This window comes from Athene noctua, chromosome 1, assembly GCF_965140245.1.
Source record: "Athene noctua chromosome 1, bAthNoc1.hap1.1, whole genome shotgun sequence".
In the NCBI taxonomy this organism is placed as follows: Eukaryota; Metazoa; Chordata; class Aves; order Strigiformes; family Strigidae; genus Athene; species Athene noctua.
In genome coordinates this window covers 140,787,734-140,793,687 of record NC_134037.1, presented here as the reverse complement: position 1 = coordinate 140,793,687, position 5,954 = coordinate 140,787,734, and positions in this window count along the sequence as shown.

Genomic DNA, 5,954 nt, shown 5'->3' with positions numbered 1-5,954 from the left:
GCCCCGGCACGGGCGGCAGCTGCCGCCGCTCCGCCCTCCCGGGCCCGCCCCGCTCGCCGCGGCCCCTCGCGGCCGCGGGCCCGGCCTGGGAAGCGACCGCAGGCCGCTGCTGAAGGACCCGGCTCAGACACGCTGAAAACAGTCATCCTGAGGGAAGGAAAACCTAAACCCGCACGCACTCATCTCTGGGCATCCTTTTTGCTGGGAAGAGCACCGGGTAATGAGGTTTTTTTAAAAAAGAAGTCACAATAGGCGAAGCCAAAGAAAAGAAAATGTGGGGAGGTTGGTGCAGAGCCCACGTTCACAGCCCAGGTAGCATTATGGGGCTCCTGACAGGGGCCTGGCCAGCTGCACCCCCAGTCAAGAAACAGGAAACACGAATCACAGAATCATCTAGACTGGAAAAGACCTTAAAGATCTTCCAGTCCAACCATGAACCTCACACTGACCATTCTCGACTCCACCAGATCCCTCAGCACTGGGTCAACCCGACTCAACCCCTCCAGGGATGGGGACTCCACCACCTCCCTGGGCAGCCCATTCCAATGCCTAACAACCCCTTCTGCAAAGAAATGCTTCCTAATATCCAGTCTAAACCTTCCCTGGCACAACTTGAGGCCATTCCCTCTTGTCCTATCACTTGTTACTTGGTTAAAGAGGCTCATCCCCAGCTCTCTGCACCCTCCTTTCAGGTAGCTGTAGAGGGCGATGAGGTCTCCCCTCAGCCTCCTCCAGACTAAACCCCCCCAGTTCCCTCAGCCGCTCCCCGTACGACCTGTGCTCCAGACCCTGCACCAGCTTCGTTGCCCTTCTCTGGACACACTCGAGTCATTCAATGGCCTTTTTGTAGTGAGGGGCCCAAAACCGAACACAGGAATCGAGGTGCGGCCTCACCAGTGCCAAGTACAGGGGTCAGATCCCTTCCCTGTCCCCGCTGCAGACTATTTCTGATACAACGATCATAGCTCAGACACTGCTGAGCCTGCCTCTGAAGGTGGATACCTGAGGGACGTAGAGCAGCAGTGTCCTGAAACACATGAAGACCATGAAGGGAGGAGAGGTTTGCCCATGGGTCAGTTGTGGGGGCTGAGCTAGGGAGGCAGGTACAGGAGAGCAGAGCTGGGCAAAGCCAGCCACATTACAGGCTGGACTTCAAAATGTTTGAGGAGATGCAGTCAGTGTTGAGTTTAGCACCCTGCACCAGAGCTGCGTGGCACTTTCTGTCTGGTAATAGGACACTGGCAATTGGATTTGCCAGCACTTGCAAACACTGCGTAAGTTTGGGAATGCCTCTTTCCAAAACATTCACCTGCTAGCAGTTGTTTGCCTGAGTATAGGTTAAAGGCTCAATCTTACTTTTACTGAGGAATACTTGGCTTACTTGAAGCCATGAACAGAGGCAGAGGCCCTGAAATATTCCTGTGAACATAATACTTGAGCTATTATAAATATTAAATGCCTATTCTTGCTTCCTGCCCCCACCCCCATCAGCCATAGCCATTTGACTTAAGTGATCTCACTTCTACTTTTCTCCTCCTTTCCCCATGTTACAACAGTAATTACCTGGGAGGGATGGAAACCAAAAGCCTCAACAGGCACTGGCTTTTATTAGTTCATTACACTGTCAGTTAAGAATCTAAAGTCTGATTGTATAAGCAGAACACTAAAAAGATAGTATCTTGAAAGATACTTGGTACCGATTTTTTTCCCCTTTCAATATATAAAGTCTATCAATTTTATAGCAGTCCCATTTCTCTTCACCCTTCATGAGCCACGCAGTGCCTCAATTTCTCTCTTCAGTTCAAAGTGAGACCCCATGCAAAACTATCTAATTCGTGTACTAAATACCAGGCATAAGCCCTTTTATATAATATAACGGGACTGATGCTGTCATTCACCTTACATCCCTCCTGGTTATCACACCAGAATCACTTGGCAATAATTTTGAGATGAGCACAGAAAGGTAGATAATGAAAAAGAATCAATCTTTCCTTATTTCTTTTTCCAGAATGACATGCAGTAAGGTGAAGTTATGCTGGGCCCTTGGCCCCCTTGCCCTTCTCTCCCTTAACTGCAAATAATCCTCAGTAATACACAGTATATTAGATAATGCATCCGGGATTACTGAACTGATTCTTAATTATAGGCAAATGTTGGGGAATGTTTTCATTTCCCCCTGGAGGCAAACTGAACATGCATTTGTGTCAAATCGCATCATACTTGAGCAAACAATGCATCCATCATTGGACAGTCTGCAAAGAGCACAATGTACCCTTTCTACGCACAACTTTGATCAGCTCCCTTTTGCCACATTACCCCTGTATCGCTCCTCCAACCATTTTTCACTCCCACAACCATCAGGTGTTGTCCTCTCTAAGTTCCTAGAGCGGAGAGTTTCACCCTGACCTTGCACACAAGTTCATGATGTTCCCTGGTTTCAGGCATAGCAACAGCTAAGGTATATTTGACTTGGTTGGAAAGTCTTTTGCTGATCTGGTGCTGGCCAGACTCTATTCACATCATCTAACCCTTGTAAAGGGATAGAGCTTTTGCCATAAAAATTCTCTTCCAGCTTCCTCAAGTCCTTTCCCAAAAGGTGATAGAGAACCTGCAGGCACCATACAGCCTTTCCACTTCCCTTCTGCACCAGTAAATCTGCTGCAGACCCTCCCTCAGGCAGCTGTGTTGACAGGGGGAAGCACAGCTTCCAGTCGCCCCCCAGTAGCTTTGTTCCTCTATGGGACTACCAGAAGCTTTTCCAGGGCTCCCATTCCATTTCTCCACCAGACAATGAGAGTGGCCACAGCCATCCCAGTCAAAGGCTGCCTGGAGCATACCCTGCAAGTTTAATTGACAGGCTACACCAAAGAAGGGAAAGCATCAGGCAACTAGGAGTATGAAAAAGCAGGTGAGAAAGGTGGCTTACCTGTCCTGCTGACAATAGAACAGCTGCTTCATGTGCTTAGGACTCTCAGATTCTGAGTAAAGCCAGAGAATCAAAGACCAAAGGGACAGATAATCTGCTGTAGAAAAAGTATTGCCATAGGGAACAAGCCAGCTACAGTGAGGAGGGGACAAGTGAAGGAACTGCACCCCAGGGAGCTCAGCGATACAAGACAGCTGTGGAGCGGGTCTTGAAAATACAGGCTCCAATAACAGATGCATTTGCCCTCAACTTAATCTTGAAGGGACTGTAGGAGCTCATGATGGAAGGAAGAAGAGGCTGTAGAGTTTCACAGTGTCTCGTGTACTTCTCCTCAAGTCCCACAGCCTCTACATGTATGAGCAGCAGTAACATATTCCATGCACTCCCCACACCAGAAAATGTGTGGCATGTTCTCAAAGGACTGGAGAACTTCAGCTGGTGTAACAAAAATGGACAGGAAGAGACATCACAAAGGCTGCTGCCTGAATGCTGCTTAGCACAATACTAACAAAACAGCCCTGGCTGCTAGACTGCTGTTCCTCACAACCCTACATTGTTTGAGAATTGCTTAGGCTTTTGTAATGGTTTATTGCTTTCAGCCCAACACATGGACAATTTCAACACAATGTGCCACAGATTTTACATTTTCCAGGGTATCCATCATCATCATCAACTTCCCAGTTCACAGACAAAGCATCTTGGCAGTCAAAGGCTGTGATTGGTTTCATCACTTGGGCATCCTGTACAGTTTTCTGCTATTTTTTTCCTTGGTCAATGCTGTCTTGCACATATCAGAAAGAGCAGCTGCACTGTTTTTGGCTGGGATTGAGTTAGTTTTCTTCAGAGTAGCTAGTAGGGGGCTGTGTTTTGGATTTGTGCTGAAAACGGTGTTGATAATACAAGGATGTTTTATTTATTGCTGAGCAGTGCTTACACAGAGTCAAGGCCTTTTCTGCTCCTCAGCCCACCCCACCAGTGAGCAGGCAGGGGGTGCACAGGATGTTGGGAGGGGACACAGCTAGGACAGCTGACCCCAACTGCCCCAAGGGATATCCCACACCACATGACATCATGCTCAGCATGTAAAGCTGAGGAAATAAGAAGCAAGGGGATGGGGGGGGGGGGGGGGGGGCAGAACGGGACACTTTCAGAGTGATGGTGTTTGTTGTCCCAAGTCACCATTACAGGTGATGGAGCCCTGCAGTCCTGGAGGTGGCTGGACACCTGCCTGCCAGGGGGAAGTGGTGAGTGAATTCCTTGTTTTGCTTTGAGTATGCAGGTTTTGCTTTACCTATTCAACTGTCTTAATCTCAACCTACAAGTTTTCTCAGATTTACTCTTGCGCTTTTCTTCCCCCTCCCACTGGGGAGGAGTGAGCGAGCAGCTGTGTGGTGCTCAGTTTCTGGCTGGAGTTAAACCATGAGCAGCAGGCAAACAGGATCTCGGCAAGGAAAAAGGGGATAGACTTGAGCAATCCCACAGCCCTCACATTCACAAATTCTATCAGCAGCTACTTGGGCTGTGCCCAGACAGGTCCTAGCAGTCCTCAAGGACTCCCCACAGGGAGAACACACGCAGTCTCCCAGGGTGGCATGTTAACTCCATTGGCCCTGATGCTCCTGGACCAGGGAACATGCTGGATTACTTGCAAGACTTGTGGCAGTCACATGCACCTTTCCAGACCCACAAGTTATGATGGAGTGTCACGAGGAACGTGTCTGAAAATATGTTTATCTTATGTATAGACAAATCCTGTGCCAAGCTATAGACAGAAAATGAGCACGAGCTCCATTGGTGACATGGATGAAGTTGAGGAAGCCAATGTATTAAAGTCTGTCAAGATCCCTGCGTGCTGTCCCATGTACGCCAAAATAATACTTCCTTCTACCTGTATCCCAGACTGACGCATTGTACTGCCACAGATACTTCACGAACGCAGTACTTTGGCTTGAAATCAATGATGTACCGGGGCAGGCTGTACTGGGACACAGTGGTTTGTGTGTCTGCAGCTGTATCAACACAGTAGAGACAAGTGGGTCCCCTATTGGCCAACTGAAGGGGAAAAATACCTCACCTACTATCTGGACATAATGTTATACAGAATAACAGGAGTTTTTCAAAGCACACCATCACACACAAAAGAAACTCAGCTCCTAGCTTACGTAAGGATTTCAGCCCATAAAATTAAAACTATTTCTATTTGAACAAAATTGGGTCTATCCACTAGATACATTTATCCCTTTATTTTCCAACTCAAGCCAAAGATTTTAATGTCAAATCTTATTATAAATACGAATCAAAAACAGGGACAAGAGGGATCTTCAAGCTGAGCTCCCAAAGTGTTATAGTTACTATATGGTTATAACACAGAGCATTTAAACTTAACAATACAGCTTTAAGGTCTTAACTCTACTCCAAGAGTAAACAGCACTGCTATTCTAAAGACTTGAGATGAAGTCACTTCAGCTATGCTTATTTCTGTCTTTCAAATATCTTCACAGAAGAGCAAGAAGAGTCTCACTTAAAAACCTCAGCTAATGTCTTCAGTGTAATGAAGTGGAAACACTTAGCAAAGCATTAAAAAATGCCCACTAACCTCCATGTGTGAAATGAGAGTTGAGCAAAAAACATCTTTGGTTTTCTAGTGGTGTTTTTTGTTGTTTGTTTGTTGTTTTTTTTTTTTTATTTGGAATGACTGTCCTGCAGTAAAACATTACTTTCATACATGTCCAAGCTCCTGGACTTTTTGTCTGGGAAAGGCTGGAAGATGTTTAAGTAGTCTTAATTTATTAAAGCACACAGCAAGTATCTGACCAAACCAAAATAGGAGAGGGAATAACATGCTTTGCAATTCTATTTCTCTTGATAAGCCCATAGCCTTAATTCTCTTTCTAGAAAGTTCTGTACAGAATACTGCCATTTAATTTAAACACAGTATGGAATTAACAGCAACCAGAGGCCAAATGATTGAAACAAAAGGACTACAAATCAGGAATACCCATTCCCTAGGCATCTACTAATCAATTGG